Below are 14,083 nucleotides of genomic sequence, written 5' to 3'. Positions count from 1 at the left end.
ATTTACTCTGCAGATTGTTCTGGGTATATGATGTGTGTGTATGGTGTGTTTTGTTCATATGTTTGTCACTCTCCCCTCCCTTCCTCCCTCCTTTGTGTGCTAGGTGGCTGTACTCACCATCATTGTCTTCGTCGGCGGTGGTGCTCCAGGGCGGCAATGGCGTGGTACAGCATCAGGAAGACTTGCAGTTCAGGTTCCATGGCAGTTGTTGACCCTGGAAGTGAATGTCTCCTTTTGTATGGCTTTTGGTGGCATTGCTACCTCCCCGAAAATCCTGGCAGTATGCTATGTCATAATATGGTGGGTGGATCCTTGTCTTCCGCTTGCCTGTAGGTGGCTACCGCAGTCTTCAGTGGTCATACCGCACTGGCGGATGGGGTGGTACATTGGCTGTCTATGGGAGGGATCACTGCCATGGTCATTATTTGGGGGTCATTACCGCCAGCCTGGCGACGGTACTACCGCCATCGCCGGCGTGGCGGTCACCTGGCTGCCAAGATCATAATGAGGGCCTTAGTGTTTTTGATGGATTATACTTTTTGACTACATGGATGCAGAGAATGATCTGCTGCTACAAAACAGTAAGTCATAATAAATGTATTTGTTTTGGGTGGGAAATGTTATATATCATTATTTGTGTGACTTTTATGTGATTGTTATTTAAAAACGTGTATTTTATGTGTTGTAATTATTTTACATTATGGATTGAGTTTGTTCTTTGAGCTTTTTGGTTGGTGAGGTTTAGATTTTTTATATGAATAATGCATATATTATTTTAGTATATCAGGCTTTTTTAAGATTGGAGTTTTATTTTATGTTTTGACTGATGTAATAAAATATTATGGCCGTCATTACAACCCTGGCAGTTGGTGTTAAAGCGGCGGTAATACCGCCAACAGGCCGGCGGTAACAAAATTGGGATTTTGACGATGGCGGTTACCGCCATCCAAGACCGCCACTTTGACACACCGACCGCCAGGGTGGTAACAGCAGATGGGCTGGAGACTTCGGTCTCCAGCCCGGCGGCCATCACAATCCTACCCTCGGGATTACGACCTGGCCTACCGCCATGGTTTTTGTGCCAATCCTACTGCCACGAAAACCATGGCGGTAGGCACTATCAGTGCCAGGGAATCCTTCCCTGGCACTGATAGTGGTCTCCCCCACCCCCCTCCCCCTCCTAAGAGTCCTCCGCCACCCTACCCACCCGTGCACCCATATACACACATGTCCACCACCACCCACGCATGCACACATACCTACCCACACAGCGCAACACTCACAATCACTCATTCATGCACGCATCGTACGCAACTCACACCTGCATGCACGCATACCAAAACATACACACCCCCCCACATACACACAACACCCCCCACACCCCTCTCCGGTCAGAGAACCCAACTTACCTGCTTGCAGGGGGTCCGCCAGCTGGAGACGGTCCACGGCGCTGCTGCCAGCAGCAGCGTCCGCCAGCAAAACACCGCCAGGCCGTATCATTGGTCATGATACGGTCTGCAGTGTTTTGCTGGCGTGGCGTTGCTGCTGTCAGCCGCGCCGCCTTACCGCCGGCATGACCATCGGCGGTGTTCTGCCAGACCGCCACTTTGACACACCGACCGCCAGGGTGGTAACAGCCGATGGGCTGGAGACTTCGGTCTCCAGCCCGGCGGCTGTCACAATCCCACCCTCGGGATTACGACCCGGCCTACCGCCATGGTTTTTGTGCCAATCTTACTGCCACGAAAACCATGGCGGTAGGCACTATCAGTGGTCTCCCCTGCCCCCACCCCCTCCCCAGAGTCCTCCCCCCCACCCTCCCTTTCCTGCCACCCGCTCATATACACACCCCCACGTGCACCCATATACACACATGCCCACCACCACCCACGCATGCACACATACATATCCACACACCGCAACACACACCAACATATCTTGTCACACACATGCATTCACAACACTCACAATCACTCATTCATGCATACATCGTACGCGACTCACACCCGCATGCACACATACCAAAACATACACCCCCACATACCCACAACACCCCCACGCCCCTCTCCGGTCGGAGAACCCAACTTACCTGCTTGCAGGGGGTCCGCCAGCTGGAGACGGTCCACGGCGCTGCTGTCAGCAGCAGCATCCGCCAGCAAAACACTGCCAGGCCGTATCATTGGTCATGATGCGGTCTGCGGTGTTTTGATGGCGTGGCGGTGCTGCTGTCAGATGCGCCGCCTTACCGCCGTCCGCCAGCATGACCATCGGCGGTGTTCCGCCAGCATTCTGGCGGAATACCGTTGGCGGTCATGATACGTGTAGACGGTATGTTGGCGGCTGTCGCCGTGGCTGTAGGTGGTCAATACCGCCAATGTTGTAATGAGGGCCTATGCTTTTTATTTCTATAAAAACATGATTTTTCATGTTGGTTAAGACTATGGGGGTCTTTGCGAGTTTGGTTGTACCAGGACCGCCATGTTGGTGGCAGCAGTCGTACTGCCAACCGGCCGGCAGAGAAGTCCGCCAAATTATGACCATGGCGGTCTTCCCAACAGAAGACAGTCAAACCATCGTCAGTACCTCCAGTGCGGACATGCCACACCGGCCGGCGGTAGCCACCTTCAGGCCGGTGGACACCATGTTGCTGCCGGACATATTGCAAGGCTGCAAACCGCCAAGGTTTCCGCCACGGTGGTGCACCACCACGGAAACCCTGGCGGAAACCAACTCTATAAAAGGAGACACTCACCTTATGGAACACATACCTGTCTGGATCTGCCATGGCACCTGAACTGCACGTCCTCCCACTGCTCTTGCTTGCACAGCGACTCTGGAACCAGCGACGGCAACGAAGACAACACCTGTGAGTACGCACACCTACCTGACACTGTAGGGAAAACCCAAGTACACATGAACACACAACATACACATCCGGGACGGCTGCTGACGGCGACATACACATATACATATAATCACACACCCATACGCACACACACACACACACACACACACACATTCACACATGCACACCCATACTACACACACGCATACCCATACTACACATGCCACAACCAACACACACATGCTATACACACACCAACCTGTAGACACACAGCCCCGGCACAGTCCAACACAACAAGACACAACAGCACCAATTCAAACAACGACACCACAACCACAACTACACAAATGCTTCGGAAGCAAATTTATTACACACCTCCACGTGACACGACATACCTACAACAACATGTAACAACACCTGACAACCAATATACAAAATCGCACAACCATACAATGAAGCATTCGTCATACCACGCTAACACAACACACAACACTTCTGACATATCAGTCACCACACACATGCAGGCATACACAACAACAACACAAGGGCACACAACACCACCATTACACATTTCAACACAAACAATACACAATTTATCAACATACATGCATGTAACAAACACAAACATATCCTGCCACAATACACAGCAATCACAGCGAGACAAATGGCAGGGCCACATCCACACATTCTGCCCAGGGACAACAGGACAGGTCAAGTATGTTACATCGACCCAACAACTGGTTGGCCCAGATATATTAATTAAATATATAAATATGTCAATAAATAAATAACTATGTACAAAGAGAAGGTCATTGGCCAGTCCAAAGTGCCAAAGGCACAAATGGCACCTCTGTGTGCCCCTACATGACTCCTGACTGCTATGTGACCTCTACAGAGTAGGGATATCAGTGGGGCAGGCAGGCACCTCAGGGATTGGGGGAATGGAAAGGGGGTTTGGGCTTGAATTTGGAAGGGGGGTCTTTAGTCTTAGGCTTCGGCTTGGGAGGGGTGACTTAGGGTGAGCTTTAAGGGAGGACTCAGAACACTTGGGGGCAGACTTCTTGGCAGGGGGAGTGGCATGGGCACTTGCAGGGGGCAGGGGAGGACTTGGAGGTGGAAAGGCTGAACTTGGGGAGAGACACAGACCATTTGGGGGTACATGGGGTGGGAGAGGAGTAGGGAACAGGGGAAATTCTGAGAGGAAATGCTTTTTAGACACAAGGGGCAGTCATTGCAAAAAGGTTTCGGAGTGGAGGTAGAGGGAGAGGTTGTAGAAGGTGTCATGGTGGATGTCGTGGGTGCAAGTGCGTGTGAGTAATGCTTGTGGGTGCTTGGTGTCTGCTGGGTGCCGGCATGTATGTGTCTTGGGAGGAGGGGGGAGGAGGTGCTGAGCGATGCCATGCTGGATGGGTGACTGTCTGTTGGGGTGGTGTCTGCAGGGATTGAATATGTGCTGCATGTGGATGTGTCGGTGGTTGTGATGGCTGCGGATGTGGTGACTGGGGTGGATGTCTGTGGGTCTGATAGTGCTGACTGTGGGTAAGATAGGAGTTGTGGCTGGGTCAGTGAGTGTTGGTGTGGTGGCTGCAGGCGTGTGTGGTGTAGTGTCTGTGAAGGAGGGGTGGTGGGGAATCGGTGCCGGTAGTGGATGTTGGTGTGTCTGCAGGTGGATGTTCTTTGTCTGCATGCCGGTGTTGGGTCTTGTGGTGCTTGTGTTTGTCTGTGCTACCCTTGGATGTTGAAGTAGATGCATGCTTGTGTGTCTGTCTGCTTTGGCTGGGGTTGGGAAGAGGGGTATGGGACTGGGAAGAGGTACATGGAGGGAGGATGGTAGACAAAGGGTGACTGGCTGCCATCAATGTAGAGGCCAGAGCCTGAAAGGTTCTCTGTAGGACAGCCAGTGCACTTTGAATGCCCTCCAGGAATGCATTGCTCTGCTGGACATGTGCTGCCAGGCCCTGGATGGCATTCAGGATGGTCACTGACCCACAGAGATCGACCTCAGGAGGTCAATAGCCTTCTCAGTGAAGTCAGCAGAGCTGACTGGGGCAGGGGGGGAGGTGCCTGAGGCAAAGGAGATGCCCACCCTCTTGGGCAACTGGGTGGGGTCTATAAGTAGCGCAGTGGTAGTGAGGGGGGTGGTGGACAATGATGGTGCTGGGGTGGTCACAGAAGTGTCCGCCACCGTCATGGAGTGTCCACTGGAAGAGGATTCTGAAGTTGACATGGAAGATTCGGACTCCCCCATGGCACTCTCCTCGCCCTTGGTGCCACTGGGTTCCTCGCTGTCACTGGTAGCAGCACTCCGGGTCCCATGGCCTGCAGCATCACGCTCGCCTGTGCCCCTTCTCCTTCACCTGTCGATGCTGATGCACACAAATATAGAGAGAGAGGGAGGAAGAGAGATATGGAAAGAGAGGGTTAACATATGCCTCACATAAACACATTTAATCATGCTCATCTTGACAATAGATATCCTGACTAGGCTATCTCAGGTGCCAATACATATTTCCTACTTCATGTCACAACATGTCACTACTACCCACCCCGTATGCCAACCCTCACACCTACATCTAAATCCAAGTAAGTCAGCACACCTGGAGTCATCCACATGATCACCACCAAAGCCATGTCTGCATGGACATCATGCCCTAGATGTCGTACACCAGAGTCCCTTATTTCACATCGGACCTCTCCATATTCCTATCACCTATTGGAAATGCAGATGACTGAACAATACACATCAGGCCTGTACAGTTACAACAGCTGATCAGTCCATGACCTTGTTAAATATCCATGACAGTGAAGACTACTCCACTCACACACCACACAACTTCTGCCTGTCACATTACATGGCTGACCAAATACTCTGTACAGTAATGCCCATAAAGATCTAAACACTGATTTAGCTACTACAAGTTAGACACCCATATAGGTGACACCTGATGTGTACAATACGAGTCTGGGGGTACAGGCATGTGATTAGTGTGACCCAATTACAGAGGAAGATCTGCAGACACCAAACACATATATATAGCAATTATGCATACATCTACATGCATCTACAATGGCCCATACTGCACATATTACACATCCATACTCAATCAATGAGTGCAGTGTCTCAACTGAAGAACTTCAGGGACACACATATGACATCATGGTCCACATTCAATACCACCACACATGCAATTTCAACAGTAGGACTTCACAATATGACAACACCACCTTCACTCACATCATTCCAGATTAGTGAATACCTGTACCTAAGTCCAGACAACACACATTTCAGACAGCAAATACATGTAAGCATTATGCACACATGGACCAAAACCACTGCCAGTGCACTGACAACACACCCCACTACTACATATGCCAGCCTCAAGAGACAAAATACAACATTAATTTCACATCAGCGTCTCACAAGTTAAACAACACCAAATCCCGTCCTAATCACCCACTTCAGCTAGGCCAAGGGTAGCAGAAATTGTCCTGCTCAGATGTGCCCCCAAGTAACCATTGAAACATGATGTGGGCAGTAGCTGAGCTATGTTGCACTGTAATTGCTAGGGCATTGGCATACATGGCATTTACATTACATATTGACATTGATGAGGTCTGCCTAGGTACTTGCCACCTCTAGTACTATCCCAATGGGTTCAAGGTTTCACAAGTCTAGCACTTAGAAATGCATGATAATTGCAATCAGACCAAATCAAACATACATTTCTATTTGTCCTACTTTAACAACCCTCACATACCCTATAGATAGCAGATTACCCTTATATGGGGAGTCAAGCAACAAGACATTAGTCAAGTCATATACAGGCCATATCTGTGGTGGAACTGTAATGGCTGCCTCACATGGAGTCAATACCATTACCAGTACTTGAGGTATATAGTCCCTGTTATAAGGCGGTAGTCACACAGTAGCCTATACCTGTGTGATATACAGATGGGAGTGGACTGACACCTTAGAGACTCAAATACGCAAATGCAAATGGATAGATCAGGTCACTCTCAAAAGGTAGGGTGATCCATAGAAAATGCAGGATGGAGTCAGATGAGGCAATATCATTAGACCATCTCCACAATGCAGACATGGAGATGTCGTGATATGGCAGATGTACATCCACTGACAGAAAACCAGCAAAACACATCTACAAATTATGCTCAGGCCGGGTGGTTACTACCCATTCCCACTAGTCTACATACATGTTGCATTGAGTACATTGTCACATAAGCTACAGTGAGGCAGCTAATCCCATACAACCCAAGCCATGTCCCAGGATACAGTTAGTACTCACCCCCTGGTAGCTGCTGTGCTGCCCTCAAACACCCATCAAGGGAGGCCACTGCCAAAATGCGGGCCATTAGGAGGGTCAGGGTCTAACGGACACCCCTCCCTCGTTGGGAGGTCATCCCCAGCTGGGCCTCCACAGTCTTCCAGGCCCAGTGTCTCAGGTCCTCCAACCGCTTGGGACAATGGGTGCTCCGCTGGCTGTGGACCCCCAGGTCCACACTTGCTTTGTGATGGCACGCCAGATCCCTTTCTTGTGATGGGTGTTCACCTACATGGATGACACCGACAAAAGGAGAAAGTCATGTACATTGGCACCATACCAACAGGAGTGGCCTACACACATCTTACTACCAAGTGCCCACACATACCCATCCCCTTTGCTCACACACCTTCACTTTATGCCCTCTGCATGCATATACTCCCTCACCGGTACAGCTGCCCGATTCACCGTCACAAGCAACCCCTATCACATATGACTATGGCATTGGACTCACCTGCTCCTCTGGTGCCCCATATAGTTGTCCATACAGGGCTAGGACCTCCGCCACAAGCTTCTCCAGCTCTTCTGGGGTGAAGGCTGAGGTCCTATCACCCGCAGGATGTGGCAGGATGGCTCCCATAGAGAGTACACAGCAGCTCAGGTCGTGAAGGTCTTCCTAGCAACAGTGTCAGGAGTCAAGTGAGCAAGGCTGCAGGAAATGGCAGTCACAGCCGCCACGTACAAGACTGTCAATGCCGGTGGTCATCGCCATTGGCCCCAGTCCGCCATAGGCAACAATGTTAACAAATGGCAAGTGGCATGGTGGTTGAGACCTCCTACCGCCATCACGACATACGCCGGCGGACTTAGGTCACTTCCAACTGTCCAGTGCAGTAGGACAGGCAGCTGCCATTTTGTGCACATATAATGCATTGAAATGCCAAAATAAGTGTGCCATACACATATTCTCCCAAACGGCGGAGTAAGCCTATGTTGTGCCATCATGGTAGAGCAAAGAAATGTGACATGCATGACACAGTGAAGTGATGTGGCAGTATATCTGATGATGGGCATGTTTAGATACTCAGAGGTACATAGGTGATGCCACTATATTGGTATGTCCCATAACTATTCTTTTGATCAGTGCAGGACAGCTCAGTCTGCCACATATGGTAGATTACACATGTGATATGTGTCCTATACGACTAACATGTACAGCAATGTGCTGCAAGGATGGTGTCCAAAGCACTTCTGCATGGCCGTAATAGTATATGTCAGCAGTGCTAAGCATGTCCTATAGTGTTAGGTGTGTGCTATTTTGACATGTTCTGCTTACATGTGTAAAATGCTTTACTCAATGTACATTCTCTCCTCTCTACCTAGATATCTTGCATGAGGAGATTGAGACAACCACCAGTGTACCGTTCACTAATTGACCTTGCAACCATGGAGGACAGGCATGTCATCCAGACCTATCGTCTGAATCGTCAGACCATCATGGATATATGTACAAAGTTGGATCCTGATCTCTTACCAGCCATACGCAATCCCTACTGTATCCCTCCCACAATACAAGTCCTGTCACTGCTACACTTTCTTGCCACATGCTCTTTTCAGCATACAGTGGGCTTGACAGCAGGGATGTCTCAGCCCATGTTAAGTCTTGTGTTGAAGGATGTACTGTGTGCATTGTTGAAACACCCGGACAGCTACATCAGGTTCCCTCAACTTACGGATTTGGCCAAGGTGAAGTCAGACTTCTATGATATGGGACACATCCCTCATGTGATCGGAGCCATTGAAGGCACCCATATAGCCCTGGTTCCTCCCAATGCCAATGAACAGGTGTATATGGACAGAAAGAACTGCCACTCCATTAATGTTCAGGTGGTGTGTGTTCCAGACCAGTACATCTCACAAGTCACAGCCAAGTTTTCAGTATCTGTGCATGACTCCCACATTTTGAGGAACAGCAATGTCCTGCACATGATGGCACAACTACACACAGAAAGGGCCTGGATCCATGGTAGGTATGCTTCTGAAGGTGTTTCACTGTTATGGCACCTGTCATCACCTTCTTCTCTTTCGCTGTACCTGTAATTTCACTGGTTTTACAATTTTTAACACAGGTGGCTCTGGCTATCCTAACCTTCCCTGGCTGATGACACCAGTGAGGTACCCTGCGACAGAAGGGGATTTCTGTTTCAGTGAGGCCCACAGGAGTACGAGAGGTGTAATCAAAAGACAGCTCGACATTTCTGAAAAGTAGACACAATTCTGAATTCAGCAAGGGGCCATTTGTATAGATCCTTCAAGGTTTTTCCACAGAAAATAACAGCTAAAATAAAAGAAATATTGAAATTGAGGTGAAAAAAGATCCATTTCTGTCCGCGTTTTCTTCTATAACTTTTTCCTGCTATGGCATATTTTTTAAAGCAATATACTGTTATGTCTGCTGAACTCTTCTGGTTACGGGGATATATAGGACTTGTAGGTTCATCAAGAACCCTAGATACCCAGAGCCAATAAAGGAGCTGCACCTTGCAATGAGTTTTTATTGTATACTGGGTGTACAGCAATTCATTTGGTGAAATATAAAGAGTGAAAAATAGATATCAAGGAAACCTTTGTATTTCCACAATAGGCACAAGATATTGTGTTGCTCAGCAGTGGTTATTTGCACATATCTGAATTCTGGGGTCCTCATAACAGGATGTGAATTACAGGGCATTTCTCAAATAGACTTTTTTTTACACACTGTCTTACATTTGGAAGGCAAAAATGTAGAGAAAGACAAGGTGCAATAACACGTGTTCTTCTATTCTGTGTTCCCCGAAGTCTCCAGATAAAAATGGTACCTTACTTGATGGGTAGGGCTAATGCCTGTGACAGGAAACGCAACATAGACACATCACATTTTTACACTGAAATCTGAAGTGTTTTTTGGAAAGTGCCTAGCTGTGGATTTTAGCTTCTAGCTCAGCCGGAACGTAGGGAAGCCTACCAAACCTGTTCATTTTTTAAAACTATACACCTAGGGAAATTCAGAATGGGGCTCTCACCAGGAGCCTTGGCAAACCTCCAAATTTGTAAAAAAAAAAAAAAACACTTTTCACATTTCAGTGATAGAAAGTTCTGGAATCTGAGAGTAGCCACAAATTTCCTTTCACCCAGCATTCCCCCAACTCTTCTGATAAAAAGGGTACCTTACTTGTGTGGGTAGGCCTACCGCCCGCCACAGGAAATCCCCCAAAACACAACATGGAAACATCACATTTTCCCATAGAAAACTGACCTGTTTTTTGTAAAGTGCCTAGCTGTGGATTTTGGCCTCTAGCTCATCTGGCGTCTAGGAAAACATAGCAAACCTGGACATTTCTGAAAGCAAGACACCTAAGGGAATTCAGAATAAGGTGACTTGAGGGGTTCTCACCAGCTTCTGTTACTCAGAATCCTGTGCAAACCTCAAACTTCGGCAAAAAAAACACTTTTGCCGACACATTTCGGTGCTACAAAGTTCTGGAATCTGAGGGGAACCACAAACTTCCATCTACTCAGCATTTCCCCACATCTCCCGATAAAAATGGTACCAGTCTTGTGTGGGTAGGCCTAGTGCCCGCAAAAGGAAATGCCCCAAAACACTATGTGGACACATCAAAATGATCAAATACAAAACTACCCGTTTTTGCTGGGGGTGGGGCACCTGCATTTTTGGTCCTGAGCTCAGCAGCCATTTAGGGAAACGTACCAAACACAGACATTTCTGAAAACTAGACACCCGAGGAAGTCCAGGGAGGTGTGACTTGTGTGGGTCCCCTAGTGTTTTCTTACCCGGAATTCCCAGCAAACCTCAAATTTAGCTAAAAAAACATTTTTGTCCCACATTTCTGTGTGGGAGCACTGCACTGGCACAAATTTCCTACCACCCAACATTCCCCTCAGTCTCCTGATAAAAATGATACCTCACGTGTGTAGGTGGGCCAAGTGCCTGTGACAAGGAAGAGCCAAAAACAAGTCAGAACTGAGGGGGAACCTAAGCGGTTCCAGAAGGGCAGTTTAAAAAAAAAGTTTTTAGGATGACAAGTGGGGCAAAATTTTTATCGGTATAGATTCGACAATGCTGGGTGGCAGGAATTTAGTGGATTCCTGCAGATTCAGGAAGGTTCCATCATAAAAATGTCAGGAAAATGTGTGATTTCAAGCAACGTTGGAGGTTTGTAGGGCATTGTGGGTAAGAAAATGGTGCAGGGTACATGTGAAGCACACCATCCTGGACTCACCCAGATGTTTAGTTTTCAGAGATGTCTAAGTCTCATATATTTTTCTACATGGCAGCGTCTCAAAGTCTAAAAAGTGCAGCCCTCACCATTCCAAGTGGAACGATTTTGAGAGTTAGACAAGCTCTCATGGTCCAAACGTAAAACTAAAACACAAAATAATCAAATGTCCTCTTGCTTGCTGTGGGATAAGATGTTTTATTGTGCGGTGAAGAGCTGAAAGACTCTTACCCCCTTCATTTGGGGTGGGGGCATAACCAGGCCCATACTGGTTGGTAGCCACAACCCCACTATTTTATTTTTTTTACTCCCTGGCATCTAGTAGACTTTCTGCCCCCGGGGTGTGGATCAGGGGTAATTGCCCCATCTACCCACTGGTGGGCAGAACAACTTCAGCCCCATTTATTTGGGGTGAGGGTATGGCCATACCCCAACTCCTTATTTTGGAGAAAAAAAATCCCTGATCTCTAGTGGGCTTTTTGTCCCCCCTTGAGGGCAGATGGGCCTTCCAACAATAGGCCAATCTGCCGCCAAGGGGGGCAGATATGGTCTACACTAATGTGCCCCCATGAGGAACGACCTTTACCCAAGGGGCTGCCCCCCAAAGAAAACACACGTACACCCACACCAATCCCTGGTGCCTAAGTGGTTTCTACTCCCCCCCCGGGGCAGATCGGCCTAATAGAAATACGCCGATCTACTCCCAAGGGGAGCAGAAATGGCCTAAAATAAATTTGCACCCCCAGGGGAGCGACCCTTGCCTAAGGGGTCGCTCCCCTTGTGTGAAATTGGGGCAAAAAAAAATCCCTGGTGCCTAGTGGTTTTTGCCTCTCTTGGGGGCAGATTGACCTAACAAAAATTGGCTGATCTGCCCCCAAGGGGTGCAGAAATGGTCTAAATACAATTTGCCCCCCCCCCCCAGAGGAGCGACCCTTGCCTAAGGGGTCGATCCCCACCTCTAAAAAGAAGAGAAAAAAAAAAGATCCCTGGCGCCTATAGGTTTCTGCCACCCCGGGGGCAGATTGGCCTAATAACAATAGGCCGATCTGCCCCCAGGGGGGCAGAAATGGCTTAAAATAAATGTGCCCCCCGCGGATGACCCTTGCCTAAGGGGCCGTTCCCCTTGTGGGAAATTGGCGCAAAAAAAAATCCCCGGTGCCTAGTGGTTTCTGCCCCCCTTGGGGGCAGGTTGGTCTAACAAAAATCGGCCGATCTGACCCCAAGGGGGGCAGAAATGGTCTTAATACAATTTGCCACCCAGGGGAGCGACCTTTGCCTAAGGGGTCGCTCACCACCTCTAAAAAACAAAAATCAAAAAAATAAATAATAATCCCTGGTGCATAGAGGTTTCTGCCCAACCCTGGGGGCAGATTGGCCTAATAACAATAGGCTGATCTGCCCCCAGGGGGTGCAGAAATGGTCTAAATACAATTTGCCCCCCAGGGGAGCAACCCTTGCCTAAGGGGTCGCTCCCCACCTCTAAAAAGAAAAAAAAGATCCCTGGCACCTAGAGGTTTCTGTCCCCCCGTTGGCCGATTGGCCTAATAACAATAGGCCGATCTGCCCCCAGGAGGGGCAGAAATGGCCTAAAATAAATTTGCCCCATGCGGGCGACCCTTGCCTAACTGGCCGTTCCCCTTGCCTGAAATTGGCGCAAAAAAAAATCCCCGGTGCCTAGTGGTTTCTGCCCCCCTTGGGAGCAGGTTGGCCTAACAAAAATCGGCCGATGGGGGCAGAAATGGTCTAAATACAAATTGCCCCCCAGGGGAGGGACCTTTGCCTAAGGGGTCACTTTCCACCTTTAAAAAACAAATAAAAAAATAAATAAATAATAATCCCTTGCACCTAGAGGTTTCTGCCCCCCCGGGGGCAGATTGGCCTAATAACAATAGGCCGATCTGCCCCCAGGGGGGGTAGAAATCACCTAAATTTAATTTGCCCCCCCTCAGGGAGCGACCCTTGCCTAAGGGGTTGCTCCCCTTACGCCAATTTCTAATTGTAAAATAAATCCCTGGTGTCTGGTGGGCATTTCAGAAGCCGGATCACTTCATGATCCGGCTTCTGAAATGCTCTGAGAAACTTCAAAGGGAAGGAAACTCCTTTCCTTCCCTTTAAAGCCTCTCAGGTCCCCATCACATGATCAGAAGAGAAATGCTGGGCATTTCTCTTCAGCGCGATGGGGAAGTGGCCTCTGATGAGGTCAGCGAGCGATTGCGTGCTGACGTCATCAGATGCCACTGGTGTCAGGGGTGTCGGAGGTGGAAAGGGAAGTGCTCCCCCTTCCATCCCCGCCTTGGTGGGGTCGGAGGGAATCCCATGGAGAGAGCGCTTCCTCCGATCTCCTGGCAGAGGACGTAATGGTTATGTCCTCGGCACAGGAGCACTGTGCCGGTGTGCGTAACCATTACATCCCGGCACAGACAGGGTTAATACGGCAGTCGGATTTCCGCAAACATGGCGGTCATTTTGCGGCTGCCACTGAGGTGGTCTGCAGAAAAGACTGCCAAAGTCATAATGAGGCCCTATGTTATAGATTTTTGGGCGTTTTGTAGATTAGTATTTATTTTACAATATATTTTATCTACTATTGCTAAGTAATCTGCTCCTTCATTCAGCTAAAAAAGATCTGGAGCTCGAAGGACCTAATGATGCAAACCAATATCAGGTTTTTTAACACCAAC

The sequence above is a fragment of the Pleurodeles waltl genome, chromosome 1_1 (genome assembly GCF_031143425.1).
Source record: "Pleurodeles waltl isolate 20211129_DDA chromosome 1_1, aPleWal1.hap1.20221129, whole genome shotgun sequence".
Lineage (NCBI taxonomy): Eukaryota > Metazoa > Chordata > Amphibia > Caudata > Salamandridae > Pleurodeles > Pleurodeles waltl.
This window is presented reverse-complemented; position numbering follows the sequence as displayed.